Here is a 14,148-nt window from a genome sequence, read left to right as displayed (position 1 = left end):
AGACGAAGAAAGCTTATTACTAATTTTGAACAAGATATGGACGAATCACTCAGTGATGCTTAGGGAGGTTTAAAAGGTTGGTCCGAGATTGTCCGCATAATGGGCTATCAGACTGCCTTCAAATGAAAATTTCTACTACGGTTTGAATCCTGCTTCGCAGACCGCTGCCAATGCAACACAGCTGGTGGTCTGCTTAACAAGACTTATGATGAGGCGAAGAATATCCTGGATCGTATCTCCAAGAATCATGAAGACTAGAGGGAGAGCGACCAGAGATTAAGACTCAAATATTTTGACGCAAATAACGGTGCTATTGTCTCATTGCAAAACCAAATGACCGCAATGATGAATTTGATTCAAGGAATGACGATCAGCAGCCCAACACCGCAAGGTGGGCAAATCAACGCAATAAGTCAAAACACTGCAAGGTGTACGACTTGCGGTGATGAGCATGCGATGGAGAATTATCCACAAAACCCACAGTCTGTATATTTTGTAAAGAACAACCCCTTTTCCAATACCTACAACCCTAGGTGGAAAAACCACCCAAACTTTGCTTGGAAGAATCAACAACAAAATTTTCAATATGTGGCACAAAAAGAAGGGCCACCAGGGTTCTTTCAACGCAGCAACGGTCAACAGAGCAATCAAGCGAGTAGCTCACAACAACCACCGCAATCTTCTTCCCTAGAAGGCCTATTGAAGCAATATATAGAGAAAAATGAGACGGTGCTTCAAAGTCAAGCTATGTCCATCCGCAACCTTGAATTGTAAATGGGCCAGATTGAAAATGAGCTCAAAAGTAGACCGTAAGGGGTGCTGCCAAGTTCAACCGAGCTTAGGAGCAATGTCAGGTTGTGACATTGTGCAGTGGAAAGACTGTGGAGGGAGAAAAGAAGAAGCAGAACAGATCAACCTCCATCACAGTTGAACCTAAGATTGCAGCGACGCAAGAAGAAGAAAAAGAAAATGAAGTAGTAGAACCTGAGGTTGCATCAACCTCAAAGTCAAATGAAATGAGAACCGTGAAATTCTAGTTACCACATTTCCCTCAGAGGCTAAAGAAGAAGAAAAATGAAGAGGTACAGTACCAACGCTTCATGTCTATGCTGAAACAATTACATGTTAATATTCCTTTCAGTGAAGTGATTGAGGAAATGTCTACCTATGCCAAGTTTCTAAAGGACATGGTAACTAAGAAAAGAGGCGCTGGAAAATTTTCCACGGCGCACTAACGCAAAGTTCCAAATCTATTATCCCACCGAAGATGAGCGATCCTGGGAGCTTCACTATTCCTTGCTCCATAGGAGGACTCTACATTGGGCAAGCTCTGTGTGACTTGGGGGCCAGCATAAATTTGATGTCGCTGTCAATCTTTCGACAACTAAATGTGGGGCAACTTGTGCCCACATCCGTGACTCTCCAACTGGCCGACCGATCTCTGGTTCATCCAGAGGGTAAGGTGAAGGACGTGTTGATCACGATTAATAAATTTAATTTACCAGCTAACTTCATCATCCTGGATTATGATGTCGATAAAGATGTGCTCATCATTTTGGGGTGACCTTTCCTATCAATGGGTCGTGCTCAAATTGATGTGAACAAGGGCGATATCACTTTGAGCATAAACGGACAAAAGCTCAAATTTAATAAAATTCGTGCCATGAAATTTCCTGATGAGGAAGACCTACAAGATTCTAATGATGACATGAATTTGATTGAAGAAGAAAAGTCTGACGAATAGTATGAAGAAGAGGATGTCGACACATCCGTAGTTGCCTGCAATGTGATTGTAGCAAAAAAAAACAAGGAAGAAGGACCGATTGCAACGCAAGAAGAAGAGTCGAAGGAAGAAAGAAAAATAACGCAACATTCTCTCATGGAGCCATCGACCCTTGAACTAAAAACCCCACCAACACATCTGAAGTTCGCATTTCTGAGGCAGAATGAGAAGCTGCCAGTCAAATTTCCTCCACACTTAACGCAGATCAAGAGAATGTAATGATGAGCATTCTCAAGAAGCATGTGCGAGCAATCGGCTGGACGCTCGCTGATATCAAAAGAATTAGCCCTGCGTACTGCATGCACCACATTCGTTTTGAGGACGACCACAAAGAACCATTGAGAATCAACGCAAACTTAACTCTACGATGAAAGAGGTCATCAAAAAAGAGATTATCAAGTGGCTGGATGCGGGCATTATCTATCCCATTGCAGATAGCACGTGGGTCAGCCCCGTGCAATGTGTGCCGAAGAAGGGCAGAATAACGGTAGTCCCCAATGAGAAAAATGAATTAATACTGCAGAGGACCATCACTAGATGGTGCATATGTATGGACTACCGCAAATTGAATGCGACCACAAAGAAAGATCACTTTCCTCTGCCATTCATCGATCAAATGCTGGACAAATTAGCAGGGAATGATTTTTACTATTTCTTAGATGGATACATCGGGTACAACCAGATCATGATAGCTTCTAAAGACCAAGACAAGACCATATGGGAGATTCGCTTTTCGCCAAATGTTGTTTGGCCTCTAAAATGTGCCAAGCACGTTCCAGAGGTGCATGATGGCGATTTTTTTAGATTATCTCGAGGACTCAGTAGAAATGTTTATGGATGACTTCTCCGTTTATGGGAACACTTATGAAGTCTGCCTGGCCAATTTGGAGAAAATTCTGAAAAGATGTGAAGAGACGAACCTGGTGCTCAACTGAGAAAAATGTCACTTCATGGTGACAGAGGGTATAATGTTGGGACACAAGGTCTCTCGAGAAAGGTTGGAGGTGAATAAAGCAAATATTGATGCAATTGAAAAGCTTCCACCTCCAACCAACGTGAAGGCAGTACGAAGCTTCTTGGGGCATGCTGGATTCCACAGACGATACATTAAAAACTTTTCTAAGATAGCAAGACCATTGAGTGCGTTACTAGAGGCAGACAGAAAGTTTGAATTTAAAATTGCCTTAATACATTTCGAATTTTAAAGTATGCACTGATTCCCACACCCGTCTTAATTGCGCAGGATTGGACACTGCCGTTCGAAATCATGTGTGACGCAAGTGGGTATGTGATGGGAGCCGCACTAGCTCGAAAGAAGAAAACAATTTTGCACCCCATCGCATATGCGAGTGAAACTCTGAATCCTGCTCAAATTAATTATATCACCACTGAAAAAGAGCTCCTGACTGTGATCTTTACGTTGGAAAAATTTCGGGCATACTTGTTGGGAACCAAGGTACTCATTCATACTAATCACTCGGCAATCAAATATTTGATGACAAAGAGGGACGCAAAGCCGAGATGGATCAGATGAGTTCTCCTCCTTCAAGAATTTGATATCGAGATAATTGATTGAAAGGGGACAGAGAATCAAGTTGCGGATCACTTGTCCAGACTAGAAAATCCTGAGGTTGACCGCAATGAATCTGAAGTGAGTGCTACATTCCCAAACGAGCAGCTGTTTCGCATAGAAGAACTGCCCTGGTATGCAGACATCATTAATTATTTGGTTTATGAATAATTTCCTGAAGATTACACCTACCAACAACAGAAGAAGCTCAAGAATAAATGCAGACACTATTATTGGTATGAGTTGAATCTGTATAAAAGAGGTGCAGACCAAATCATTTGATTATGCGTCCCAGATGCTGCTCAACAATGCATATTATCGCAGTGCCACGATTTGCCATATCGAGGGCACTTTGGAGGACAACGTACTGCAGCCAAAGTTTTACAAAGTGGATTCTTTTGGCCTTCGTTATTTAAGGATGTTACTGACTACACAATGAAATGTGATCGATGTCACCGCACTGGCAACATTTCATGGAAGAATGCAATGCCGATGAATACTATCGCGGAGTTGGAACTATTCGACGTATGGGGGATTGATTTCATGGGATCATTCCCTCCTTCAAATGGTAAGCACTATATTCTATTAGTCGTTGACTATGTCTCCAAATGGGTAGAGGCAATTGCATGCGCCGCAAGTGATGGGTAGTAGTCTCCCAGTTCCTGAAGAAAAATATTTTCACGCGTTTTGGCACTCCCCATGCCATCATAAGTGATGAAGGATCATACTTTGTCAACCATAATATAAAGGAGCTACTGCGTAAGTACAATATCCTCCATAAAGTGGCCACCGCATACCATCCGCAAACAAATGGCCAAGCTAAAGTGTCCAATTGGGAAATTAAATTGATACTTGATAAGGTAGTCAAACCTTCGCGAAAGGATTGGGCAATGAAGCTTGATGAAGCATTATGGGCAGACCGGACAACATTTAAAACACCTATAGGTATGTCCCCTTATGCGTTGGTATTCGGCAAAGCGTGTCACTTGCCTTTGAAGCTGGAATATAAAGCATTGTGGGTGGTCAAGAAACTGAATTTCAATCTAAAGAAAGCAGGAGAAGCGCGGAAACTGCAGCTAGTCAAGCTAGAAGAATGGAGGATCAACACATATGAGAATACGAAGATTTATAAAGAGCACACCAAGCATTGGCATGATAAATGCATATGCGCTAAAAACCTCCAAATCGGGCAGAAGGCCTTACTCTTCAACTCAAGATTGCGGTCTTCCCAGGAAAATTAAAATCACGCTGGTTCGGTCCCTTCATCATCAAAGAGGGATTTCCACATGATGCGGTGGAACTAATCACCGACGACGACAATCGAACATTTAAAGTTAATGGACAACGGATCAAAGCATATTACGGAGGAGATTTTCAGCCAGAAACAACCTCCGCAAAGTTGAAAAACCTAAACTATCCCTTACTCAACTCTTGAACATTTAAATCTTCTTCACGTGACTACTATCTGTATTTTACTTATCTTTCTCTAAAAAAAAAAAACAATTGTTGTTTTGTTTTGAAATCATTTGACCTTCTCTTTGTCTGTTTACAAGGATTAAGACACAGAATTGCAAGATACTACAAGAAGAAGCAAATATTCTGATTCCATCACCGCAATCCATAGAAGCAAAGATCGCCGCAGGGATGGATGCATCAATACTCAATGCGGGCGACAGCGCAAAATTTGGGGGTGTACTCTTCCTTATCTTTATTTCAAATTTTGCGCTATCACATTGCATTTTAATTTTCAAAGTTTTATCACTGCATCCTACCTGATTATCGCAATCATTTGCCGAGTAGATAAATTTAGTAGTTTACCACATGTTGTTTCTTCACCAAGTATGATTTCAATGATGTAAACTATGCTTCTATGTCTTTCGTCTATACTAGAGTCAACTTAAATCTTAAGATAGTCACCTCATGAAATATTTCTAGAAGTTAGGAGTTTGCTAGCTTTCTTTCAAACTCTCTTTACAATGCATTCTATGACCGTTGCATGACTTATTTTAATTTCTTTTGGCAATGAGGACATTGTCGTATTTTAAATTTGGTGGTGAGGTATTTACGGTATTTATTTTCAACCTTGCTATAAAAAAAATTTGAATAACAACTCCACTGTCAATGCAATGGGAACCTCATGTTGATACGAGTTAAGTTGTGAAAGGCACTTACCCGTAGTTGGATGTCTGCATGACACACGTAGGGGCAAGCCAAAACAAAAGTAAGTCACCAGGATCAACGCATAAATAAATGACCGAGACTCCACTGCCAAGTTGGTATGAGTTTAGTCTGAGAAATAATGCATTTCTCGTAGTTGGATGTCTACATGACACCCATGGGGACAAGCCAAAATGAAGGTAAGGCACTCGGATTGGTGCAAGTCAGAAAAAATAGCAATGAAGAAAATTTTTTGTGCAAGGATAAATCATTTGACACTAAGCTTGCAATCCCTAAGTCTTAGAAGTATTTTAGGAAGAGATTTGAATAAGACTTAAGGAAATTCTGGCATATAGGATTTGAATGAAGTATCCTTGAGAAATCTAGGGAAAGAACTTTACAGCTAACTTGCTAAAGAAATCCTTAGTTTATGCTTGAGGACAAGTATTGTTTAAATTTGGGGTGTGATAACGGGCAGAAATGCACGTTATCATAGTGCTAAATCCTTAAACTATGCTGGATTGCATTGCTGAAATATGTTAAATTGCGTCCATTAAGCATAAATTCTATAATATTATGGTCGCATGCGTCCAACGCATTAGAGCAGTTGATTTTTATATTTTTGTACAGAATAATGCGTTAACGCAATGCAAAGAATGCGATCATAGGAATACATTAGTCGATCGCAGCTTCACCTCAAGACTTTGTGTTGATCGTGCTCGCAAACATTCACCTAAGAAGAATCACTGCAACATGGTGAATGCATCCGGACGAAAGGACAATTAAGATCGATGGGACAGAAAACTGACGATAGTCGGATCTAAATTAAGTTGACAGCCGATAACGGTCACAAAGTACATCCAGCTTTATCGGTGACAATTATCTGGGTATCAGTCAGGAATTAAAGCTATCCCATCTGTACAGCCAGGAGAGAGAAACACCTTTCACCTTTGATGCCCTATAAATACCAAGTGCATTCTTCAGAGAAGGGGTTAAGCAGTCCGTTATTTCATTATTTTACAAGTTCGCATCTCTGTCAATAGCCTTCTTTCATTTTAAGGCGGATGCAAGGAAGAAGGTGTGCCGGTAGATCGTTCTAGCGAGCTTGGGAAAGCACCGGAAGCTCCAAGACAGAGAGAGCGCCGACTCCTGCGGAAGCAAAAACATCTTTAGTTCAGAATAGAGATTCCAGTATAAAAAGCCTCGGTCAGCAAGGAATTGCTACCAGGCTTTCTACCTTAAACTTCCATTAGCATTTGTACTTAACTCTATATCTGTTCATTCTCTATGATTCACACATGAGTAGCTAAATTAGTTGAATGGGTTGAGAAGCATTTAGCTAGCACAATGAGGGAATCTTCGTTCTTTGTGATCATCTTGTTTATATATGCTTCATTCGTCTACTCGAGAGGGTAGTCTAAGGATAGGATCTAGACTTGGGAAGGTCAAGTCAGAATCTAGGTTTGGGAAAACCAGATTACGCATAAATGAAAGATAGTCACTTAGGGATGAGCACTATTTGTTATCAACACATCGCATGCATCTTAGCAATAAGATATGATTGTCTGCGGTCACCTTGCTTTCATGCATTTTCATCAACGCATAGGACAAGAGTATAGACTTAGGAATAAGCTCTATGGACATTTTGCATGTAACACTTGCGTCCTAGATTTTGGAGCATCACATTTACATTGGAAAATGACTTGTTGTGCATGGTAGTAACATGATCACATAGTTTGACGCATTCCCAAGTAACGCTAGCTAAAGACTTTCTTAACCCGTTCATCGCATACTCATTGCATCTATCAACGCAACTTTCATTTCTCAAATCCGTCGCATTTATTTATTTCTTTTATCAACACAAACAACAAACCACAACTCTATTTGTTTTACTAGTTACTGCAAAGTTTTCATAAGAAAATTATCAACGCAAGCTATTTTCACAAGTCTCTGTGTTCGACCCTGGATTTACCAGGAAACTCAGAGGAATTTACACTTGAATTCCGCTGGGGAAACTTGAGTGCACAACAAAATTCTATCAACGCATATTATCCATATCTCCACTTAATAAAATAACGCATCATACACCTTTTGGATTCTCACACTGAGAATACCAAGGTAGCCTTCTTGGTGGTGTCATACTTAACTCGACACTGTCGAGGTTCTGTGGAGGCCGTTCATGCTGTTGACGTGTTCGTGACCGAGGCGATCGTAGAGTTCAAGTGCACAGTGTTTGTACACAATAGCGATCATGTTGGACGAGCATTTGAGGTTGCTATGTTCGAGTGTTCGTGATCAAGGAGCATGGAGATGAGTATACAAATGTGTGTAGATTTCTTGAGTTTTATTTTATCATGCTGTAATTTCTGTAATGAATGCATAACCACATGTTTATGTTTTGATTGTAATTTGTAATGTTCATACATGATTGTAATTTGGAATGATCTTTCTGCTGCTCATGGAAATCCTCGTGATTGATTTCCTTCATAGGTACCGGGCATAATTAATTCCCCTATACGACATGTAGTCATGGAATTCAATCCTGTTGATCTCTCATTAATAGCCACTGCAGGTTTACGCACCTCTGAAGGACCACAGTCCATAGAATTCAATCCTACTGATATTTCATTACCAACCATGAAAGGATCACGCTCTTCTGAAGGACCACAATTTATAAAATTCAAGCCTGCTGATCTCTTATTACCAACAACGAAAGGATCACGCTCTTCTGAAGGACCACAATCCATTGAAGTAAGTCCTGATCTCTCATTACCAAGCATAGATCTGTTACATTGAGTTTCTCTTTCCAAGTTCACTACATGAATGTTGTCATTGTCTATTGATAATGTTGATGTTTGAGTGTCCATAGACAATGGAATATCACCCTCTTCTCGATTAAGCTCATATGATACCTCGTGTTATCTGTCTACACCTGTACCATCATAACTCATATTCACATTTTCGTCATGGTATGATTTTAGCATTACATATAGCTAAATTCTACAAAGATCTTCCTGAAAAAGAAGGAAGCGAACATCATCGTCATTTCGTATGTATTGTGGAGGGGCTTCAAAGACAAGCTTATATTTAACTCTCATAACAACATCAAACTCTGAGCAACTTACATTTGCAACCCTTGCAACCCTGTAAATGTGAGCTTTAAATTCTTCATACTTCAAGGTAATAGGCACAATGATTCCTATTAGCTCGCCTCCAACATGCCAATTTTAGTTCTCATCCTAATGACCTCCATATCGAATTAGTACACACTTTTTTGTCATCCAACAAAGCAAGAGAACATTTTTTATTAAGCAGATAGTAATACACATGGATCTCTCTCGCTATCACTCCCAATTGCTCTTGCTCTCGCTCTCACGCTGTCGCTCAATCTCGCTCTCACGCTGTCGCTCAATCTCGCTCTCTCGTTGTCGCTCTATCTTGCTCTCTCCATCTTTCTCGCTATCGCTCTCTCTCTCCACCTTTCTTATTGTCGCTTTTTCTCACACCCCTTTCGTTATGCTATTTACATACCTTTTTTGAGACCATGTTCCTACAAACACCTATAGAACTAGGTTCAAGAAAAGTCCATTCTGTTCTGAAAACTCTTTTTGGTTCCGAAAAACTCTGTTATGGAAAACCTCATTCAATAAATCTTCGTTCAACTAAATGACAGTTCAAATGAAGTTTAGATTTTAAATTCACCATTATATATTTGCTGTGTGTTAACGATTTTAAATTGTAGACAGATTTCATGAAAATTGTCAAATCAATCGTACAGTGACAAACAATCACATCACGATAGAAGATAGACAGATAGCGAGAGCGAGATCCAAGTAGCAAGAGCGAGACTGTTATCAGGGGCAATTATTGTAATCTCATACCATGATAACGTCAACAGAAGGTTAAAAAAATGGGGTCATTTGGCATTTTGGGCCTAGATATTAGGTCATTGGCCCAAATTTCCTCCGAAGAGGAGGAGTCCAGCTTCTCTCCTAAAAAGATAAAATAAAATTTGATCTTATTGTTCCAAATAAGAGTCATTGAAAATCCCTTTGGTGAAGTAACGCCCCTTTATAGACGGTTAGGGGGGGGGGGGGGAGGGGGGAAGCGGTAAGGGGAGAATTTTCAAAGCGATGTGGTATGAGGTTCAAATTCTCTTACTTGTACAGGGATAACGGGTAGAAATGCACGTTATTACAACGCAAAGATATAAAATAATGTAGGATTGCGACGGTAAAAATATGTAAAATCGTGTCCAAAAGCATTAAGTTGAGAACATTGCGATCGCATGTGGCCATCGCATTAAAGCAACTAATTTACGTATTTTGTGCAGGAAAATGCATTGCTGCGGATTGAACCCTGCATCACAGACGGCTGCCAGTGTGGCAGCAGCTGGAGGTCTGCTCGACAAGACATATGACGAGGCGAAAAATATACTTGATCGCATTTCAAAGAATCACGAAGACTGGAGAGAAAGCGATCAACAACTGAGAATTAAAGATAGTGACGCAAGTAATGGGGCCATCACATCCCTACAAAATCAAATGAATGTGATGATGAATCTAATACAAGGCATCACAATCAATAGCACGAGAACACATAAAGGGCAGGCTAACGTAATCGCTTAAACGAACACGAGTTGTGTCATCTGTGGAGAAGCACATCCGATTGAAGAATGCCCAAGGAATCCGCAGTCAGTATGCTTCATCAAGAATAACCCTTTCTCTGATATTTACAACCCCGGATGGAGAAACCACCCCAATTTCGCATGGAAGAATCGACAACAAAGCTATCAACCTATGGCGTAAAAGGAAGGGTCGCCAGGATTCTTCCCGTGAATGAACTGTCAAAGCAGTACATAGAAAAACCTATTAAAGCAGTATATAGAAAAGAATGAGACGGTGCTCCAGAATTAGGTGACTTCAATCTGCAATCTCGAAATCCAAATAGGACAGGTTGCGGGCGAGCTCAAAAGTAGACCGTAAGGGAAAGAGCTCAACTGAGCTCCCTCACAACTCTAAGGGTGCAGGAAAGGAACAATGCCTAGCAGTCTACTTGTTAAACGAAAAAACAACAGCGAAAGAAGGAGAAGAGCCCACCAGGACCAACCCAAATGCGGAGAAAACCAAGAACCCGTTGACATATGATTCAAAAGAGTCTGAGAAGATGAACCCCGAAGTTGCGTCCACCTTCAAGCCTCTAGAACACAAAACAGAAGAAGTATAGCTACCACCACTCCCGCAAAGATTGAAAAAGAAACAAAATGATGAAGAAAAGATCGCTACAGTGGCAGTAACACAAAGGTTAAATACTATGATCCCAGAAAAAAAATGTGCGACCTAGGAAGCTTCACGATACCCTGCTCAATTGAAGGGGTCTACATTGGTCAAGACAATGCGATCTTGGGGCGAGTATAAATTTAATGCCCTATCAATTTTCAAACGATTGAATGTGGGAAAAATAACGGCCACGACAGAGACTCTTCTGCTTATGGACAGATCCCAAGCACACCCCGAGGGAGAGTTAAAGGATGTCATGGTCTTAATTGACAAATTCATTTTACCGGTAGACTTCATCATTCTGGATCATAAAGCGGATGAAGATGCGCCCATCATATTGAGACGACCATTCCTATCAACTAGTCGCGCTCAAATTGATGTATACAAGGGAGAAATTGTGATGAACGTTAATGGGAAAAAGCTCCGGATTGAGGCAATCAAGATCCTAGAAGATCGAGAAAAGAAGAGAAAACCACCATGGACGTAAAGAGCCCAGATTGAAAGGAATAAGCAATCCCTGCACAATCATGCGATTCAAATTCATCAGGGTCACAATATTTTTGAAGTATCCTTTGAAAACTTCTGTTCATGAACTCGAATCTACTTTTTTATATCCATTATCATTTCTATATCCTTTTTACTCCTTATTAAAAAAAAAAGGAGAAAAATTTTGTTAACTCTGTCTTTTATATTTTTTACCCTCTCGATATTTTTTTTGCAACGATCGTGGTGAAAGATTGCGGGGGAGCTACACGATAATCGAAAGACGCGACTAGTTCGGTCAGCCACCACAATCGAAGAAATCGGCTCGCCACAAAGAAGGATACGATCACAAATGATGCAGGCGATAGAGAAAATTTGGGAGTTGTCTTTCCTTGACTTTGTTTTTTCCAAATTTTTCACTCCTGCATCTCATCTTTAACTTTGATAATTTTATCATCGCATCCTCTTTAGTCGGCTCAATCATTAAATATTGATTACTGTAGTAAGTCACCGCATTGTTTTTCTATGCCAATTATGATTTCAACGATGAAACGCATGCCTCCATTTCTCATCGCATGTACTAGAATCAACTTAATTTTAGGACAGTCAATTCATGAAATATTTCTAGAAGTTAGTGATCCACCAGCTTTTTTTCAAACTGACTATTACGAAACTTCTTAAGAGCATCGCATGAATTCTTTCAGTCTACCAGCAATGAGGACGTTGCTGCTTTTAAATTTGGGGGTACAGTATTTAATTGCAACCTTGTTACTTATAGGCACTCTAAAAAAAATCATAACGTTGCGATCGGATCCTACTCATAGTTGGATGTTCGCATGACACCCGTGGGGGCAAGCCAAAACAAAGATAGGAATCGTGGTCAATGCATAAATAAAATGATCGCAACTCCGCTGCCAAATGGGCATGAGTTTAGACTGAGAAAGAGCGCCTTGTTCATAGTTGGATGCTCACATGACATCTGTAGGAGCAAGCCAAAACGAAGGCTAGGTACTTGGATCAGTGCAAGGTCATAGAAAAAATATCTAAACTACACAAGGATAAAAATCAATTGAAAACACTCGAGTTGAAAAAAAAAAATTTGAAATAAATCATGCGATGTCCTGGAAAACAAGTATAATTTTTTTTAAGGTTAAACTTACGGTCCCTAAATTTTAGAAATATTTTAAGAAAAGACCAGGATAGAAATTAAGGATATTTTGGTTCATAGGATTTGAATAAGGCACCTTGAGAAATCTAGGAAAGGAAAGGGCTGCTAACTCTCTAAAGAAAATCTTTAGTTTATTCTTGAGGACAAGCATTCTTTTAAATTTGGGAGTGTGATAACGAGCAGAAATGCACATTATTACAACGCAAAGATATAAAACAATGTAGGATTGTAACGGTAAAAATATGAGAATATTGCGATCGCATGTAGCCATCACAGCTAATTTACATATTTTGTGCAGGAAAATACGTTGGCGCAAGGTTGCGATCCAAGGAATTCAGCGTCCAAGTGCATTAGAAGATTGTGACCGCAAAGCTATGCGATCGTATGCGTTCACGAAGATCTGCTCAAGAAGGTGGCCACATAGAGATAACGCATCAAGGTGAAAGCTTAATAAATCATGATGGTACAAAAAGCTGATGACGGTCGAATCCGAATTTAGTTGACAAGCCATTAACGATACATTGTAGCAAGTACACTCAACTTTTCGGTGACAATTAATCGGCACATCAGACAGAGATTTAATGACATCCCATTAGTGCAATCATTTGAGAGAAAAGCTCTTCACCCTGAAGCTCTATAAATATCGAAGGCCACCTTCGTTAAAGGAGTTCAGCAGTTCAGAATCTTGGAGTTCTCTTTCGCCATATACATAGAGATAATAGATAGCCATAGTCTGTAATTTTTATACTTAGAAGGCGGAGGCGAGTGAAGAGAGAAAATGCAAAAAGATCGTTCCTAGTCAGCTCGAGAGATTGCTGGGAAGCGCTGAGAACGGAGAGAGGGTTGACTCTTGCGAAAGCAAGAACATTCTTTTGGGCAGAGTAGAGTAAAACACAATGTAAAAGCCTCAGGAAGCAAGACATTGTTACCAGGCTCCTTATCCTTACTTACCATTGTCATTTTGTATTCTGATTTCATTTATAAAATGGAATTTGCATCTCTACATCTGTTCACTCTCTTTACATTACGCATGAGTAACTAAACTTCCAAATGGGTTGAGAAGCACTTAGCTAGCATGACCTAAGATCTTCATTTTATGCGATCATCTTGTCTTATGTATGCGTCCATCACCCTTTAGATATACTTGAGAGAGTAATCTAAAGAAAGAACCTAGACTTGAGAGAGTTAGGTTAGAATCTAGGCTTGAGAAAGTCAGATTAGAGCTGCATAAGCAAGAGATAGAAACTTAGAGATAAGTTTTGTTTGCTATCATGCATCGCATGCACCCTAGAAATAGAATGTGATAGTATGCGGTCGCCTTATGTATGTGTGTGTCATGCATCATCGCATAGATAAGGATAAAGGCTTAGACATAAGTCCTATAGACATTATCGTATACATCACATGCGTCCTAAAATTAGGAACTATAGAATTTTTATTGAGAGATGACATGTTGTTGTATGTGTGTAGCATGATCGCATAACTTGAACGCAATCTTAGGAAGTGTCAGCTAAATCTCTTCTCAACACGTTCCCCGCATACTCATTGTAACTTTTGCTGTTATTTACTCTTTTCTCATTTCCGCCGCATAGAATTTATACTTTAAACAAACATACCAACCAACTTATTGTTTTGTTTGTCACCGCAAAGGAATCAGAATTTACCGTCGCATATTGTCTCAATAGTCCCTGTGTTCAACCTTGGGCTT

The 14,148-nt window shown here is 40.0% G+C and overlaps 1 non-coding gene across 1 annotated transcript; it reads right to left on the bottom strand.

Annotated features, from left to right (window-relative positions):
* LOC120070411 (small nucleolar RNA R71) lies at window positions 1-106 on the bottom strand. Its single transcript, XR_005479904.1, has one exon. It is a non-coding gene; the product is annotated as a small nucleolar RNA R71 (small nucleolar RNA).
* Window positions 107-14,148: the final 14,042 nt, after the last annotated feature.

The sequence above is a fragment of the Benincasa hispida genome, chromosome 1, assembly GCF_027475165.1.
Source record: "Benincasa hispida cultivar pf3 chromosome 1, pf3_genome.v1.1, whole genome shotgun sequence".
Lineage (NCBI taxonomy): Eukaryota > Viridiplantae > Streptophyta > Magnoliopsida > Cucurbitales > Cucurbitaceae > Benincasa > Benincasa hispida.
The sequence above is the reverse complement of the archived record's forward strand: the minus strand, read 5'-3'. Positions and strand labels throughout refer to the sequence as shown.